This window comes from Rhinatrema bivittatum, chromosome 4 (assembly GCF_901001135.1).
Source record: "Rhinatrema bivittatum chromosome 4, aRhiBiv1.1, whole genome shotgun sequence".
NCBI classification, from domain to species: Eukaryota; Metazoa; Chordata; class Amphibia; order Gymnophiona; family Rhinatrematidae; genus Rhinatrema; species Rhinatrema bivittatum.
This window is the reverse complement of record NC_042618.1, coordinates 398,234,418-398,253,656: the sequence shown is the minus strand read 5'-3', so window position 1 is coordinate 398,253,656 and position 19,239 is coordinate 398,234,418.

Here is a 19,239-nt window from a genome sequence, read left to right as displayed (position 1 = left end):
TTCAAGAAGTGGAGCACAGAGTCTCGGAGACGGAAGATGGCCTCCAAACCATGCGCTCTGACGTCACCAATATTCAAGCTCTGATCGCTCAGCATACTAAGTGGCTTGAAGACCTGGAAAATAGGTCTCACCGGTCAAATCTCCGGTTCGTAGGGTTACCAGAGGAGCTTGGGGAGCACGATCTGTCCATAACCCTAGAGGCCTGGCTGAATCGAGAGCTTCAACTCCCTGCATCATGTGGTCCCCTACGAGTGGAACGAGCACATCGTCTAGGCCAGCGGTGAGCTCAGCAGGACAAGCCAAGGGTTATTATTGCAAAGATCCTGAATTCTACCCATAAAGAGGCAGTCCTGCAAGCGGTCCGAGGAGGGAAGGCTCTTTCTTACAAAGGAAAGAAGATCCTAATTTTTCAAGATTTTTCTACGGCACTTTCAGCGCAGCTCAGAGCCCTCTCTCCCTTTTGCGCCCAACTCCACAACCTAGGCCAGCGTGCGGTCCTCGTGTATCCGGCCAAGGTGAGGGTATCAACTCCCGGCGGTCCCCGATGGTTCACAGAGGCAGCAGAAATTCGGGACTACATCGCTTCTCTTGCCGGGTCAACAACGAATGCGGGAGAGCAACCCTGATGCTTTTTGTTAACCGGGCAGAGCTCACTTGCTTTTGGCAGCTGTGATTTTTTTTTCGCTTGTTGATGCCTTGGTGGCCTGTTGGATGTTTTGTCTGGAGCACTTTCGCGCTCTTTGGATCTGGTTTGGGTTTGGGTCTCCCTTTGTTCCAGGAAAAAAAAAAGGGGGGGGAAACAAAAAAAAACCCAACATAATAATAACGAAGCAGACAAGTTTTATTTTTCTTTCTTTCTTTCTTTCTTCTTTTCTACAAGTCTGCCAGCCGTATGTTTGGTCTGGTCCTGTTTTTGGGCTGTAAGTGAATGCTTATAATGTGCGCTTGTAATGTAGTGTCACCCCCAGTTTCCTGTATGCATTTTGTTTGATATGTGACTGTCATTCTGGTTTTGCACCTATTATCAATCCCTGTTTGGGGTTCTTATTTTGGAATTCCATGCCCCTTTTGACAAAAAAAAAAAGGGGGAAGAAAAAATCTTACATATATAGGGGTGGGCCGGGGTGGTGGAGGTGGGAGCCTTAGCGTCTTAAGTGATCTCCATTAGGGGGGTTAATTGTATTCCTTGTAGGATGGGGATTTTGGGAAAGGGAAAGGGGAGGGTAGTGGGCGGGGATCGGTGTTAAGGGAAGGGGGAGGGGGTGGGGGTTGGGAATTTAGGATCTTTAAAGATTCACCTCTTGTGTTTTGGGGTTTTTGGAATGAGTTCTATACTATTCAATGTCCATGAGTAAATGAGGTTCAATTGCTGAGGGGATGGTCTTTGCTGGGACGGCCATCTCCTCCTCCAAACTTGGAATACCATGTTCTACTAATCTTTCTTGTTTATAACAATGGTTAATCATGGCCCTATGTTAGAATCTTGGAATGTATGTGGTATCCACTCTCCCATTAAAAGGTCTAAAATTTTACAAGCCTTAGGGGTAGATTTTAAAAAAGTGCGCCTTCGCGTACTTTTGTTGGCGCATCAGGCGCAAACAAAAGTATGCTGGATTTTAGTAGATACGCGCGTAGCCACACATATCCGCTAAAATCCTGGATCGGCGCGTGCAAGGCTGCCGATTTCGTGTAGCCGGCGCGCGCTGAGCCGCGCAGCCTACCTCCGTTCCCTCCGAGGCCGCTCCGAAATCGGAGCGGCCTCGGTGGGAATTCTCTTTCGCCCTCCCCTCACCTTCCCCTCCCTTCCTCTACCTAACCCCCCCCCCCCCCGGCCCTGTCTAAACCCCCCCTACCTTTGTCGAGGGATTTACGCCTCCCGGAGGGAGAAGTAAATCCCCGCGCGCCAGCGGGCCGCTAGCGCGCCGAGACGCGACCCGGGGGCAGTTCCGGAGGGCGCGGCCACGCCCCCGGACCGCCCCGGGCCGAAACCACGCCCCTGGGCCCGCCCCCGAAACACTGCGCCGATCGGCCCCGCCCCCGACACACACCCCTCGAAAAACCCCGGGACTTACGCGAGTCCCGGGGCTCTGCGCACGCCGGCAGGCCTATGGAAAATAGGCGCGCCGGCACGCAAGTCCCTGCTCGCATAAATCCGGGCGGATTTACGCGAGCCGGGCTCTTAAAATCCGCCCCTTAAAGAGGAAGTCCACGGATATTGCTTTTCTTCAAGAAACCCCTCTAACCGATGGGGAACATACTAAATTACACCACGGTTGGGTGGGAGCAGTTCATTTTGCATCTGCTAGTTCCAAATCGGCGGGGGTGGCCATTTTAATTCGGAAGAATCTCTTGTTTCATGTTTCCAGCGAAATTAAAGATCCCAATGGCAGGTATTTGATCCTAGAAGCAGAGTTACATCAGGTCCCTATGGTATTATGTTGTGTTTATGCACCTAATACACACCAAGCTTCCTTTTATCAAGAATTACATAAATTGCTTCTCCCATATATAGATAGGGTACTGGTGGTTGGTGGGGATTTTAATGCTTTACGAGACCCTGAGTGGGATAGAATTTCTATGGTGGCCCAGGCCGGACAACCCAGTAAAGAACTTCACTCTTTGGAGCACACTTTACATTTAGGGGTAGATTTTAAAAGAAGCGCGATCAGCCTACTTTTGCTTGCGCATCAGACTCAAGCAAAAGTACGCTGGATTTTAGTAGATACGCGCGGAGCCGCGCGTATCCACTAAAATCCTGGATCGGCGCGCGCAAGGCTATTGATTTTGTATAGCCTGCGCGCGCCGAGCCGCGCTGCCTCCCCCCGTTCCCTCTAAGGCCGCTCCGAAATCGGAGCGGCCTCGGAGGGAACTTTCCTTTGCCCTCCCCTCACCTTACCCTCCCTTCCCCTACCTAACCCACCCACCCGGCCCTGTCTACACCCCCCCCCTTACCTTTGTCGGGGGATTTACGCCTCCCGGAGGGAGACGTAAATCCCCGCGCGCCAGCGGGCCTGCTGCGTGCCGGGCCGCGACCTGGGGGCGGGTACGGAGGGCGCGGCCACGCCCCCGGGCCGTAGCCACGCCCCCGTACCCGCCCCCAAAACGCTGCCGACACGCCCCCGGAACGCCGCGACGACCGGGCCCGCCCCCCGACACGCCCCCCTCCGAGAACCCCGGGACTTACGCGAGTCCCGGGGCTCTGCGCGCGCCGGGAGGCCTATGTAAAATAGGCTTCCCGGCGCGCAGGGCCCTGCTCGCGTAAATCCGCCCGGTTTTGGGCGGATTTACGCGAGCAGGGCTCTGAAAATCCGCCCCTAAGTGGATTCGTGGAGGATACTTCATCCATTTGAAAAAAGGACTTCTCCCATCTTTCCAGAGCACATGCGACTCAGTCCCGTCTGGATTATTTCTTTGTTAGTGCACATTATTTTTCCAAGATTTCTACCGCTGGAGTCGGAGATATTATAATCTTTGACCATGCACCCATCTGGTTGGAACTAACGGCCAACCCTGTAGATCCCACGACGTGCCACTGGCGATATCCTTATTTTTTAGCGGAAGATAACTCCTTTCAGGCCTTTATACGGGAGAGGTGGGAAGATTTTGCAGTACTCAATGCGCAGCACAGTGATGACCCTGTTCTTTTTTGGCAGACCGCTAAGACGGTATTACGGGGAGACATCATTTCCTATGTTGCCCCTTTGGAGAAAGTCCTTAGATAAAAGGCTTCTACTTCTAAGTGCACAATTACAAAAGGTTAAACGGGCTCTTGTGGCTTTACAGTCCCCTCAACATCGAGCAGCCTATGTCTCCTTGCAAACGGCGATGAATTCTCTCCTCCATCAGAGAGGGAAAAAGAGTGTCCTATATTACCAGTTCAAGTTATATCAGTTTGGGAATAAGACGGGGAAAATGCTAGCCAATTTGGTCAAATCTGCTAAGGGTTCACATTCTATTCCAGCAATCCAGACCTCTAGAGGCCAAATAGTTAATAGCACGCCTGACATTCTAACTACTTTTCAGGAATACTATACTTCTCTCTATCAGTCTGAGGGGTGGAATCAGGACAATTGGAGCAAATTTTGTACCAAGTTTCATCTTCCCTCAATTACGGTAGCACAACAGCGTTGGTTAAATGAACCTATCAAGGTGGAGGAGGTTCGGATAGCCATTCACCAAGCCAAAAAGCTAAAAACGCCTGGGCCTGATGGCTTTAGCTCTGAGTTCTATAAATGCTTGGTGGACCCTCTGAGTAATCTTCTTCCTCTGGTGTTTCATAACCTGATAGAGCAAGGCTCATTTCCCCCTCACTGTAATATAGCCCATGTAACATTAATCCCAAAGCCGGGTAAGGAACCATTGATGCCATCCGCCTATCGCCCTATCTCTCTGTTGAATGTTGACCATAAACTCTTGGCCAAAATCATGGCGGATCGCTTGGGGAATATTCTGCCGACTTTAATTCAGGCGAGTTAGGTGGGTTTTGTCAAAAAGCGTTACGCCTTGACCAATCTCCGACGGGTGGCCGCAGCAATGGCATTATGTCGGCGTTCGGATATCCCATTCTTGGTGTTAAGCCTAGACACCGAAAAGGCATTTGATCGGGTCGAATGGAGTTTTATGTTTCAGCTGCTCACCTCCATGGGATTTCAGGGGGGGGGGGGTTTCAAGTCATCCAGTTACTTTATCATGCCCCCATGGCCTCCATTTCGGCAAATGGGATGTTATCTTCCCCTTTTTCAGTGATGCGAGGCACTCGTCAAGGTTGCCCACTTTCTCCTCTATTATTTTTGCTTACTATGGAACCCTTGCTCTTGGCACTGCAGGCTTCCCCAAACATTTGGGGGGTACAGTTTTACTCCCAGACGAAGAAAGAGATTTTTAAATATTCTGCTTTCGCAGATGACGTATTAGTTTTTCTTACATCCTCGGAGAGTTCTCTGTCGGCTCTTTTGGAATTGTTTCAAGTTTTTGGTATGTTCTCAGGTCTGAGAATAAACGGGGCATGTCAGAGGCTCTGGCCTACCCATCCGCTCTCAATATTTGAGAGCTCTCAAATATTTGAGAGAGTCTGTTGCCCCTTACAGTGGGCAACAGACTCTCTCAAATATTTGGGGGGTTTTCTCTCCACTGATGTGAAGAGTATTTACTCCTTAAATATTCCTCGATTAATAAATTTGACGAAGGACAAGTTAAACCAGTGGCGAGAACTCCCTATTTCTCTTGGGGGCCGCATTAATTTATTCAAATTGACACTCCTGCCTAAGTGGCTCTACGTGCTGCAGAACTTCCCACTCCTCCTCACCAATAGTGACCTGGGGACTGTTGACAAACTACTCCGTACATTTTTATGGAGGGGTAAGAAGGCTCGAATCCCTTTGCTTCGGTACAATATTGCTGCTAACCTGCGCGTAACTCGAGATTGGATCTCTGAGGATCCACATTTTATGGCCCCTTTGGCAGAACATACTTTAGTCGCCCCACTAGACTTACATTACGTACTTTTGTGCCCTGGTAAGGCGCTTTCCAGTGCTTTAAGTCAGGATCCGCTAATAGCGCCCATTCGTTATGCTTGGCGCTTCTTCACTCGGCAGCTTGGATTACCCACATTTTGTGCGTTTTTGGCACCCATTATTGGTAATCCCGAATTTTCACCGGGCTCCCAATCCCGAGTATTTAGAGACTGGCGGGCAAAGGGTCTCACCATGTTAGGCCATATGTTTGATACTTCAGGAATGATGTTCTCTTTTACAGAGCTTCAGAATATATATGGGCTGTCTGGGGTTCATTTAGTCAGTTACCTGCAACTCCGGCACTATGTCACCTCCATCTCACCTTCTAATAAATTACCGTCCCACCTTCAAAACATTGTAAGTTTTTTCATGCTTGACAGCCCACACGTGCCGTCTCTATGTATTACCAGAGGCTAATCAAAGGGTTAGCGACAGATTCTTACCAAATTTCTGTGGAACGATGGAATAGGGATGGAGTGTTTCAGGTGCCAGTAGCAATTTTTAAGGCTTGTATGACAAATTTGACTAAACTTACCAGTGCCATGTACTATAGGGAGATGCAATTCAAGCTGCTTCGCCGGGCATATGTAACTCCGCAAATTGCCTTTCACACCCAGCTGGCACCCACTGCATCTTGCCCACGATGCCAATCTGCCACAGGGACCCTTTCACATGCCTTTTGAGCTTGCCCGGGCATTCAAAAGTTCTGGGGGAGCATTGTGGGATATCTAAGGTGGTTATTAGGGGTTAATCTTCCTTTAGCTCCATATATGATTTTATTTGATTGTATTCCTCGCCCGCTTGTTCGAGGTCAAGGCCTTCGTTGGTTTCTGAGAAAAGCCTTTGCAGAAGGGAAGAAGGTCGTTCTCATCACCTGGAGAGACGCTGCCTCCCCCTCTTTTTGGATGTGGGCATTCATCTACATCGCATGATGCAAATGGACAATCTGGCTTCCAAGACCTGCCCACAGCAATGCTGTCGCTTTATCCAGGTTTGGAATGGATACTTACAGGCACTACCACATCGGGCACGCAGCCTGATATTGAATGACTAATTAGGACTTCGTACCCTATACACTCTTTACTTGTGGACGTCAATGGATTTTCTGTTCCACAGAGGTGGGGGGTTATGTTGGGGGGTAAGGGGAAGGGAGTGGGGGGATTTTTGTTAGAAAGGAAAGCTGAATTGGACCGCAGGTTCAACTGGGAGAATTGGGGATGTATAAGAAACAATATGTCTTTGATTCCTGTTTGTTTACCTATGTGTTACAATTTAATAAAAAATGTTTTATACTAAAAACAAAGTGAAACGAAATGGGAAATTTCATTACAATTTCCCGTTTCATTTCAAATGAATGCACAATCCTAGTTGCTTGTCTTCTGCCAATGAAGACAGAGTTCTCTTCTCCTTATGAAAAGTAGAACCAATCACTATTTTAGTTTTGGCATCTCTCTAACTCTCCAACAAAGGAGAGGTTATTGGCATGTTGCTTCAAAAAATGTGAAGAAAATCTCTTCCTTGAATCCAATTACTAAAACTAATTCTGTATCCTACTATCCATAAATAGACAGATTAACATGACAATGGGCATGCCAGCCTGGGAGATATTTCTTTTTATATCAGTGTCTTTTATGAATTTGGTCATGGTTCAAAAGCACAGGATTGAAAAGTAATTGCCAAGAGCTTGCAGAATACAGCAAACTATCATTAACACACTATAATTATTCTAATTGCTTTCAATAAATGTCTTTGTATTTAGACATAAAACAATTAGGCAATAGCCGATATATTTTTGCATTTTGTAAAAGCTAATCCCTCTCTTTTAATTGTAATAATTACTAGGTGCATCACTTATATTTTGAGTAAGGTCAGCCCAGAGGCTCAGTGGCCAATGTTGTATACTGACATGGAGAAGACCTTGGTTTGATTCCCAGCCCAGCTTCTAGTCCCTGGGCCAATTGAGACTGGAGATGTGACAAAGGTAGTGTGTACAGCCCAGGGGATTGGGGCAGTCCTAATCATCACTCAGTAGTGACACCTAGTGACCAAAGTCCAAGTTAGGTTCTGGAAGGAGCCAAGGTTTGTAGTCCCTAGCCAAGGACTGTCACGTTTATGGCTAGACTTAGGGGGTCATTATCTATCGTGTGCAATAAGTGGCTATCGCATGCAAAAAGTCCCTTTTCGCATGAGATAGCTTGTCGGGGGCAGAGTCGGGGCAGTGAGGGGAGGAGTCAGGGTGGCGAGGAGGCAGACGCTGTGATGTCTTCGCTGGTGGCAATAAGGTAAGCACCGTTATCATTGCCAGTAGTGTGCCCAATAGCGCCACCTTTCAAGGTGGCGCTATTGGGTGCAAAAGCAGGTAGCGATAGCACCGCGGTGGTGCAATGGCTGCCGGCTTTCGCAGGCCCACCCCCACACCCCCCATTTTCGCTGGATTCACCATTCTGCATTAGAATGGTGAATCCAGGCCTTAGTTGGGAGAGGGATATAAAAATAGGTGGAAAAACATCCCATGAGTTTGTATAATATCTCATGACTCTGTACCCAATAAAAGCAGTTCCAATTAAGCTGGAAGGCCAAAGAAGCAGGGCAGAACTGCCAGACATAACAAATTATGTCAGGTCTTTCTGCTTCATGAGCATTTTAATCAGAAAAAATATTTCTAGGTGGGACACATGACACCTGTTGGTCTGATTTTGCAAACTGTGTTTACCATAGGCACAGATTGGAAGAGAACTGTTGAAAACTCAGAGCCTGTCCTTTTGCTTTTATTTCACACTGGTGATGTAGAAAGGATGGAAAATTTGAACTAAATACAATTAAAGCAATGAGCATGCAATACACTTTGCCTTTGGGACCTTGTAATTCTCAAAGCCAAAAAGGACTCAATTATTTACAGTCCCAGTGAAATATTATATGTTGCCTTCTGCACTATAGGTGTCTTCATTCATGTTCAATCAAAATGAAATATATGACAAAATAACTAGCATTTTGGTTTTTTCATTTGAAAATAAGAAAACGCCATACAAATGAAATCCTTCACCATGAATTTTTTAAATTTTTTAAGACTTTATAAATTCAAGATTGCCGTTTATATTTTTGTAACGGAGGAAAAGACCTCAGAACCGAGCATTCATTTGTTTGAACAACATAAGTGCATGGTTTAGTGGCTACAATCATCAGTCAAAAAACCTCCCCCTCCCTAAACTTTATTCATAGTGACAAAAATATTTTTTTGAAATTTTGAAATGTTATTTAAATGAAATCACTTATCTTGCTTCTTTGATAATTTTCAAGGGTTTTAACTGAAAAAGCCTTGCTGCTTTCTCACTGTCATTGGCCAGCGTTTTGCTTATCAAAGCTGCTTCAAGGAGAAACTATACAAACATTCAATGTCAGCAACTTTGATAAGCAAAACGCTGTCCAATAACAAGGCAGCAAGGCTTTTTTGGTTAAAACCCCTTTTTAAAAATATTTTCAAAGAATCAAGATAAGTGATTTAAATAACAAATCAAGATTTCAAAAAAATATTTTTGTCATAATGAATAAAGTTTAGGGGGGGGGAGATTTTTTGTTCGATGATTGTAGCCACAAAAACAGTGGCATAGCCACTGGAAGAGGCCTATTAAAGCAATGCCGTCATGGAATGCCATCCCCGCGATGGCGAAGAAGAGAGCTGGAGCTACAAGGCCAGGCCCAGTGCAACCGGGTGTGCACAGCTTCTGCTCCTCCTCCCCCCCCCCCCCCCCCAAGTAGGAAGATCAGTGGGCCTTATGGCCCAAAGATAGCAGGAGGCCCTCAGTGCTGTGGTGGAGCTCATCTCACCATGGCCCAATGATAACAGGAGAACATGATGTGTGCGAGCTTGTATGTATGTGTGAATGAGTGAGAGCTTGTGTGTGTCTGAGAGCCTGTTTGTGTGTGCATGTGTGAGAGCCTATGTGTGTGGGTGAGTGAGAATGGGAGCTTGAATGTGTGTGTGGATGGGTGAGAGCTTGTGTGTGTCTGAGAGCCTGTTTGTGTATGCATGCATGTGTGTCTGTGTGAGAGCCTATGTGTGTGTGTCTATGTGAGAGCTTGTGAATGTGGGTGGGTGAAAATGGGAGCTTGAATGTGTGTTATGTGTGGGTATGAATGGGAGCTTGAATGTGTGTATATGTGGGTGAGAATGTGGCTTGAAATTGTGTATATGGGTGAGAATGGGTGCCTGGGTGTGAGTTTGTGTGTATAAGAATGGGACCCTGGGTGTGGATCTGTGTATGCATAAGAATGGGAACCTGGAGGAGGGGGGGGGGGTGAGAGAGTGAAAGCTTATGTTTGTGTGTATGATAGAGCATGACGAGTGAGAGATGGTGTGTGTGAGGGAGCCTGTGAGAGAAAGCGTGTGTGTGAGTGTGAGGGAGAAAGGGAAGAAGACAGTAGGAAAAGAGACACTGAAAACGAATTAGGAAATGAGTGACAAGGGAAAAATGGGAAAAAACAGACTGGTACCAACTGATTAGAAAAATACAAGGATCAGACAACAAAGGTAAAAAAAAAATTTGAGATTTTAGCAATTTGAATATGCCATCTTGTGCATTTCTTATATTTTTGTATTTTGCTCTTTCTTCAGTATTCTACTGTTCATAGAGTCTAGTTTTTCGGGCTTTTTATTTTGGTTTTATCTGCATATTTCTGTTTCTAATTTGTAGTCTCTTATTTCTATATTAATTAAAGGTCGGCCTCTGTTTTGCCCATGTGTGTGACTGAATTGCAGTATTTCTGCTTGCATATAGTTTCTCTATAGTAGTCCAACTTGTTCTGTTATTCCAGTAGGTGATGTATTCATGTTCCAGGGCCTGCTGCTTTTTCATAAGTTTGCTGTTATTTGAATCCTGAGAGTCAGGGCTGTGACTGTATGGTATGGCAAGGTTCTAGATGTCTTTCTTTGCAGGAGTTTGTGTTGTTTCACAAAATAGCAGTGGAGGGATATTGTTTGCTGAGGTGACACCAGAATTTGAATTTTATTTTTTTCTTGTAAGTTGTAATGTGACTTGTCTTAGCACTGCTCTGCACATGTTCTGATGATTAATGCTATTTTATTGTAGTTATGATGATTTCTGGCTTTCTGCAAAGAGGATTCATGAAAGAATACATTAATTTGTTTTATTACATGATTGATTGGATCTGATTGTTTGTTTTCTTTGCTTTTTACATAATATACTTGTGCTTTTATAAACTGCAATAAATATAAAATAAATTAATACAGATTAATAAGGAATTTTTGATGCTGGTATGTGCTTGAAATAATTGAGGTAAAATATTTTAAAGTTTCATGCATGATAGCTGCTGCAAACTACTTAGAAAGCTATTGTAAGGTGCAGTATATGGCATTATTTATCAATAAGAATACAACTAGTAGGTCTCAGACCTGCATGTCTACAGCCCATCCATGTTAGCCTTGTTTCCCCTTCAAAAAATCAATTCTGGCTATGCCACTGCACCAAATCATACACTCATATTGTTCAAACAAATGCATGCTCGGTTCTGAGGTCTTTTCTTCCATTACAAAAATATAAACAATCTTGAATTGATAAAAAGTCTTTAAAATTTTAAAATATTTATGGTGAAGGATTTCAGTTGTATGGTGTTTTCACACTTATTGACTTCACTTGCCTATTCTTGCTTATGAGTTATTCATTTAAAAATGAACCAATAACACCCACCACTGAAATTTGAGGGGTTTTTTTGGTTTTTAATTTCAGAAAGTCAGAAAAAAAAATCATAAGAGCCACCACATAGCCCTGCTTCTGACTTTCATTTAAGCCAGGGGTAGGCAAACTGTTTTGTGCGGGGTCCACATTACAAGTTATCGAGCACACCGAGGGCAGGGGATGGGGTCAGGTGGGGTCTGGTGCAGTATGGCAGGGCATGGTAGGGCAGGCAGGCACTTGATACAGGCAATTTCACTATCCAGCGGGCTTAAGTGCCATCATTTTTAGCACCCAAGGAGCCCCTTCAATCATCAATCCCAGCCTCTACCAAAATCAGAAAAACCTTCAACCCAACAGGTACAAGGTGTTTTCCCAGCTAGCAGACTACCTCACCTCAATCACAAATGCAGCCATAAAGTATAAATAGTAAGGTGCAGACAAAAAAGTAGACTGGAAACCCTAAAAGCCAGAGTCGGATGCAGCGCAATAATACAAAAACAGAAATATCAACATTCCTTATAAAACAAAAACAAGAAATATAAATCAATCATAACAGAGAGGAAACCATTCTAATAAAAAGCATATTTCAAAACAGATGACAAATAGAACACCTAATAATTTAAAATAAAGATTAAAAAAAAACCCCCACTTTAAGCATTTCCCTAAAATCAAATATTTCAAAACAGCAGAAATATCAAACACCTAATAATTAAAACTAATAAGGATTTTTTTTAATTCCCCTCTTCTCCACACCTGGAAACTTAATTTCCAGTCACCCTGCGATTATAGACTTAGATTAGAAGGGGAAGGATGCACACAAACTTCCTCCTTTCTCATATACACACAAGTTCATTCACTCATCCACATTCATGCACACTTCTACCCGTCCTTCTTCTCACTCCCCTTTTCCACTTCTGCCCTCCCTTTTCCCCTCCCTCTCACTCACCTTCAGTCATTCACCCTCCTTATCTCTCAGTCACTCAACCCTCTCACCCTCTTCTCCTCCCTCAGTCACTCACCCTCCCACTCAATCCCCTTACCTTCCATCACATACCCCTCATTTCCATTCACCCTTTTCCCTTGCTTCATTACCCTTCCCTCTGACTCCCTGACCTCATTCACTCCCTTCATTTCCCTCCCCTCACTGTCACTCACTTACTCCCATTCATTCCTCGTCACTCACCCTCCCACTCAATCCCCTCACCTTCCATCAAAGAAACCCCTCACTTCCACTCACCCTTTTCCCTTGCTTCATTACCTTCCCTCTCAGTCACTGACCTCTCATTCCCACTCACCCCTCAGTCACTTCCTCCCATTCACTCCCTTGATTTCTCCCTCCCCTTCTATTCACTCACTCTTGCTCCCATTCATTCCCCTCTGTCACTCACCCTCCTACTCGGTCCCTAGCACCTCTCTCCCACCCACTCATTCCCTTCCCTGACACTCACCACCTCCTTCTTACTCCTTCCCACTTATTCATGTCCCTTTCATTTCACTCATTCAGTATCTTCACCACTTTCCTTTCCTTCCCTCTCTGTCCCTTCCCACACCTCCCTCTCTGTCCCTTCCCTTACTGCCCTATTACAAACCACAGCAGGGCGACAACGGGACTCTCCTCGCTGGTGAGGGGGGTGGGGTGCAAACCCCACATGTCAGATCTCTCCTGTCCCCATATAAGTGTTGCGATTGGCTCTTACATTTGTGAGGGTCTGCGCCGCACGGCATCCTGAATATAGATGTGATTGGTTTGCTGTAAGTCTTACAGCAAGCCAATCACATCTTAATTCCGGATGCTGCCTGGTGCAGACCCTCACCTGCCTGCTCGCGCTTGTGGAGAGAAAAGTGTTTAGCCGCTTGCTTCCCTCCTCCCCTCTTTCGGGTGCTGACATTATCAGCAAAGGTCAGAACCCAGCGTCGCATGAGTCAGTGCCTCATTCAAATGGGCCTGCATGAGCCTTTGTTGATGATGTTGGGACTTGGCAAACATCGCAGGCTGCACCTAATAATAATAATTTTAAAATGTTTGGCGGGCCAGATTAAAGTGAATGACCAGCCTGATTTGGCCTGCAGGCTGTAGTTTGCCTTAAGGCCACCAGTCCTTCTCCTAATAAGCCACTCGCCCAAGGCAGTAACTTACCCCAACCATGGGGTGTCATAGTGTTGTAGGTAGCCAAATGGGGCAGGAGAAATCCCCAGTCACTCCTGCTTTGCTGGATCCCAGTTGCAAAATGGTGCCTGCCCCAGGATGTTGTTGTATGATGATATTGCCATACAACAGAATGGTGTCAGACAGCGCCAGCCGGCACCATTTTGAAACAGAGGCTTGGCAGGGCAGGAGTCACTGGGGAGCACTTCTGCCCCATTTGGCTTACTACTTTCCCAAGTAAGTTACTGCCTATGGGAAGGGGAAAAGAGTAGGGAAGGCTCAGGGTTTGTTTTTTTTATTGTATTGGTGCTTAGGAGTAGTGGAATATATCCTCTTGTTTTATTTGGGCGGGGGGGGGGGTGTTTCTATTGTTTTTCTTTCTGTTTAAATTAAATGAAATGAAATCAACATAAAATGATGCAAAAAAACAGAGGGAAAAAACCACGAAATGAAAAAACAAAGTGAAACAAACATTTTGTATGGGGACATCCCTACTGCATTATGCTATTTTTTTCAGACATTTTTTTGGTCAGTAATTTAGCTATTTTTTTGGTCAGTAATTTAGACGGCAGGCTGGCAGACCATACTATTGCAGTGAATCGCACAAGCACTTGCCGCTTTCAATCTAAGAACTGATCGCACACCGCTGAATCTAGTGTAGATGGCTTGTTTTCACCTGGAGATCCTGAGGAAGGAGTATAAGACTCCGAAACACTATAGTGTCGGAGGCAAACTTCAGGACTTCTTAAGCCACCTGCTTCTACGTGGATTCAAGTTAAGTGCACGCACTAGTTCACCTAAATTGTACAGTGACTGTGCTTCAGCTTGTTATAGCACCATATGGTGCATAATGAAATACATATGCAACCTATGATTATACCAGCCTAAAAGTATTATAGGCTTTGCCAATAAGCCACAAGTACATTGAGGCCATTTATGATGGTTGCTGTATACACCTTCTAATGAGTCCCTTTCCAGCTGAATATTTATATTGTGACATTTTTTTCAGACATGCATGAAGGAAGAGACATTATATGTATTTCTAAAAAGAGCTTACTGGTCTCATAAGGACAGTTTTCAAACCCATCTAGTCATGTAAATTATGTCTGAAAACTGCCTGGTAGAGTTGTGGACCCTTGTGGGAGTGAAGTTCACACCACCTACTGGGAAGGTGGAAGGCGATGCAGAGACTGAGCTGAAGCTTCACCTACACCAGCCCCTTTCCCAGTGGGTTGGGCCTTTGAGTTCTGGGGTTTGGCAGATCTTAGGTAAGTGTCTCTGGTGAAGGCTAAGAGAGGTGCCATAGTCAGGCTGTGGTTGAGGTAGGCAGCAGACAAGGATAGTCAGGTCACAGGCTATGGTCAGCACTGAAGGTCAGTCCAAGGGGGACAAGGGAAGGCTGAGGATGGGGAAGGCAAGGCAAGGCTGGACAAGGACTTCTGGAGCAGCAACTCATACTACATAGGTGTGGTCAACCCATTGCTGAGGCACTGCAGCATTGCACAGCCGGGGTTTAAATTCCCGGCGTTGTAATGTCATTAAGGAGCGGCAGCTGACTCACTTTCTGCCACAGGCCCTTTAAGTATTGCTGTGCACTGTGTGCACATGCCTAGAGGAAGGCCCAGTGGCGCAGATGGCGACATCTCTGGTAGCATGGGTGAGCGGGTCTTCTTGACTGCTCAAAGTGACAATATTCCTCAGCCTGGCAGCGAGGGGTGAGTGAGTCAGCTCGCAGGGGCAGCCCACAAGCTGGCAAACATAACACTGCCCTCCTTCAATATGGCTAAAATGCATAGATTGTTCCACAATGAGCAAACTTTTGGTCACCTTTAGGGGGAGGTATTTCCGGGGAACAAGTTTTGGGCAGGATTGGAAAATAATGCACACAGATTGTATTTTAAAGTCAATGCACATTTCCTATAGAAAACAGCAGATTGCAAAACACCCATGGCAGACTTCGAAGGGTAAGTAAGTATGTACTATCTCTTTGAAACTTAGTGCAAAGTCTGCAGGTAAAAAACACCTGCAGACTTTGCCTCAAAGAGGAGAGGCTGAAAATTGCCTCTACAATGGAAAAGTGTTGAAATCATAAGAGACTGTGCAAATGTAATGACATGTAAAAGCGCACTTCCTGGCAGAAGCATGATACTACAAACCTATGGAACAGAGAAATGGTAAATCAATTTAGTCATAGGCATCAGAAGAAGAGGGCACAGGGGCCATGGCCTCCCAAAATTTTGCTAATTCCTCCCCTTCCTGCTTACCAAACCTTTGCAGGAGAGGGACCTTTTAGAAAATATGCATTGGTGGCAGTGCGACAGCACTTGCTGCATTGCCCCCTGCCACCCACCTGCTCTGGATCACCAGTGATTACATTAAACAGGAGAAGAAGGAGAAGAAGACAGGGGCTCTGTGGTGCGCCTTTTTCTCCTCCTCCCCTGCCAAATCCCGGAGTCGTGCTTTGAATGACATCATTCAAAGCGCGACACTCAGACCCAGCAGTGGAGAAGGAGGCACTACAAAGTTCCCATCCCATCCACCTCCAGTTTAAATTAATCAATGGTGAGTGAAGGGATCCTGGGGCTCATAGAGGGAGTAATTTGGCAACACCAGAGTGGGGGAGTGAACACATTGGAGATCAGGAAGGAGGGAGTGTTGGTGTGAACTGGGGTTGGGAGGAATGGAGGGAGGGATTGAGTGAACTGGGGAATGGGGAAGGGAGGGTAGGATAGAGTGAACTGGGGATGGGGCAGGGGAAGGAAGATTGGAGTGAACTGGGGAGGGGGAAAGGTGAACTTAGGATCACAGGGGGAAAGAAGGAGGGACAGATTGTACCAGGGATTGGGGTAAGGAAGATAGTGAACTGATCATGGGTTAGGGGGAAGGGACAGTGAGGTAAAGGAGGAAAAGGAGGGAAAGAGTAAACTGAATTGTGGGGGAAGAAAGGAATGGAGTGAACTGGGGATCACAGCAGGGGGAGAGAGAGAGGCGGGATGAGTCAGGAATGAACCTGGGTGAGTGAGAGTTTCATGGTGCGGGAGGAGGGAATGAACCAGGATGAATTAAGAGATTGGGTGGGAGTAATATAATGGGTACACTCTATTTGTGCTAACCTCTACTTTTGACCTTTTGACCTTCAACTCTGCTCTATTTTTTTCTTTTCACCTATTTTTGAGAAGTGAATTTTACATTTTAAACTTTTGATTTAACAATGATTCTTATTTTAAAAGTTTATTAGACTGAATCTGGAGTAATAATTATAATTAATACAGTGACTTTATCTATACAATCTAATCTTATTACTATAATTATCCTTTAATATATTTTCTCAAAAAACACCTTTCCAAGCCAGTCTCATTTTCTTTCAAAATATTTTTAATTTTAAGGAAAAATGAGATACAATAACAAATTATTTTTAGCTCTTTGTTGCCCTGTCTGTCATCAGTGACAAAGCACAAAATAAATAAATAAATAAATAAAATCAAAATATAAAAAAATCAAAATAATTGCAATAATTAAATATGATTTGCAAAAACTAACATCTATAAAGACAGTTTGAGAATAATCTCCACTTTGAAATCAGACCAAAGACAGTCTGGGTATTCTTTGGGTATCAAAACCCAAAATATATGTCAGTATTTGAAATAAAAAAAAGTAACTATGAATAATTTGTAGTTCTGAATCTCTAAATTTAAAATAGCCCAAGAAATGTATCTATACAATTAGCTTTAACTACAAGCCCTTAGAAAATTTGGGGTGTAATGCATCTGGTATCATTAAGATATATCAACAATTTGTATACATTTAAGTTAAAAATCAAATACTTTATCACTGAATTTTATACTTTTCACAAATTAAACCTTCTTTGCTGTCTTCCAAAAAATGCTCACAGCTTGGTAAAGGAGTGGTTTGCACGAGGTCAGTCTCCTTTACCAAGCTATGAGCAGGATGGTGGTGACTGGATGAGGCTGTGGGGAAGGGTATTTAAGTGTGAACGTTATCAGATCACTGACTGAAAAAGAAAGAACTGAGATGGAGAACTCAGAAACAGCAGTTAAAGGACTAGGTCAAAGCAGTTTCTATGATGGTGAATAGAGACAATAGAGCAGAGAAGAAGGTCAAATTTATATGTTATGGAAGCCACCATGCTGGTGAGTAGGAGTGGCAGAGCAGAGATGAAGGTCAAAAGGTCAAAAGTAGAGGTTAAGGCAAAAAAGAGTGTACCCATTATACTACTGGTGGGAGAAGGAAATGAATGTGGGGGGTGGGGCTGTGACTTCATCTCTTCTTCATCCTATCCCAATCTTCCCTCCTCCTTCTTCTCCACTCCCATCCCTAGTCCTTACTCTTTCCTCCTTCTCTTCACCCCATCCCCTATATGCCCTTGCTTCCCATCTTCCCATCCTTGTTCCTTCCTCATCCATCCCACTCCTGACCCCTTTCTTCTCTCTTCCATTCTTTCCTCCCATCCCCTTTCCTTATCCTCCCTGAATCCCCCATACTCTCCTGCCTCTCCTTCTGTCCTCCTCCTCCATCCCTTATCTGTCTGCATCTCCTGCCTAAGAATCCTTCTTCATTTCCCTCCTCTGTGCTCTCCTCTCTTCCTATTCCCAGATCTTTTACCCTCCTTCCTCTCTAGACCCAATAGTTGAGGGGCAGAGATGGTATGGAGTTTGGGGTGGAGCTGGAGACAATTTACATGCCCCCCCCCCCAATCAAAAAGGCATTCCACTGTCCCTGAATTTAGTGGCTGTTAATTAAATATCTTTATTTTCAGCAATGATTATGTTTGTCCTGTAGCAATTAAGCAAATACATTTTTAAGTTTGATCAGCTCAGCAAAATAGCCTGTTCAGGAATGCTGAAAATCAGGGTAAAGTAGTTTTTGATGATGCATGGCCATCTGTGGGTTGTCCATTAATAAAATCTGGGTGCCTTGCTGCAAGTCAGTTTCAAGTGTTTAGCCCCTGATATTTTAGAAATTTCAAGTTAGAATGCAAATGATAAAAGCACCTGAGAATAAACATATGAGATACTTCAGTGAAAATTTACAGAGAAATGTCTTGCTGGCATGCCCTGTTAGTTCAAACCATATGGTCTTTGGAAGACATAGAAGGTAATATCACTTAGATGCAATTTCCTATGAACAGGCTCCAGGTTCCACATTCACATCCCATTTGTAAATGTCACACTTCAGTACACTGCCTGTTTGTTGTCTCTGAGCTTCTTACCTTTCCAATGCAAAATGCAATTCTGAATTTTCATGCACCTGTTGGCTTTGTAAGAAGAGTAATTTCATCAACAGGCCTGGCTTGTATCAGCCATGAGCAAATATATCCAATTCTAGCAAAGCTCTGTGGTGCAACAATGCATATCATCTGGAATGTCCACAACACAAGCATCAATGTGCTGACTAAACATACAGTGTGACTTATTATCCACAAGGTGCATCTTTTTACAGGAGAACCCTATGATCAAAAGTAAAGGTGGTTTATCAGTCAACCATTGAGTGTATCCCCCTGGGCAGACATTAGAATTTGTGCATTTATGTTTCCAGTTTACTCTAGAGTTTGTTAGCTGTAAAAAGTTTGATTGTTTCCATGAAATGTAGCAGGGCAATGAATATAAAACTGGACTCTGTTTTGAACAACAGCATGATTCTCTTTGAATATACTGTATGTTTGGAAGCAAGTATGATTGATTTCCCATGCTGTTTGTTGCACATTTGTGTAACCAAAGGCCTGCTGTATCCAAATTGTGCATGTACATGTGTTCTCCAAGCTATGACTCATTGGCCTCTCCCTATTTGCTATTTGAGAGGGTGTGATTAATTAGTATTTTTGTTCTGTAACATCTTCAGATGTCTCTCGCTTCTTGTGTTCTTCTCT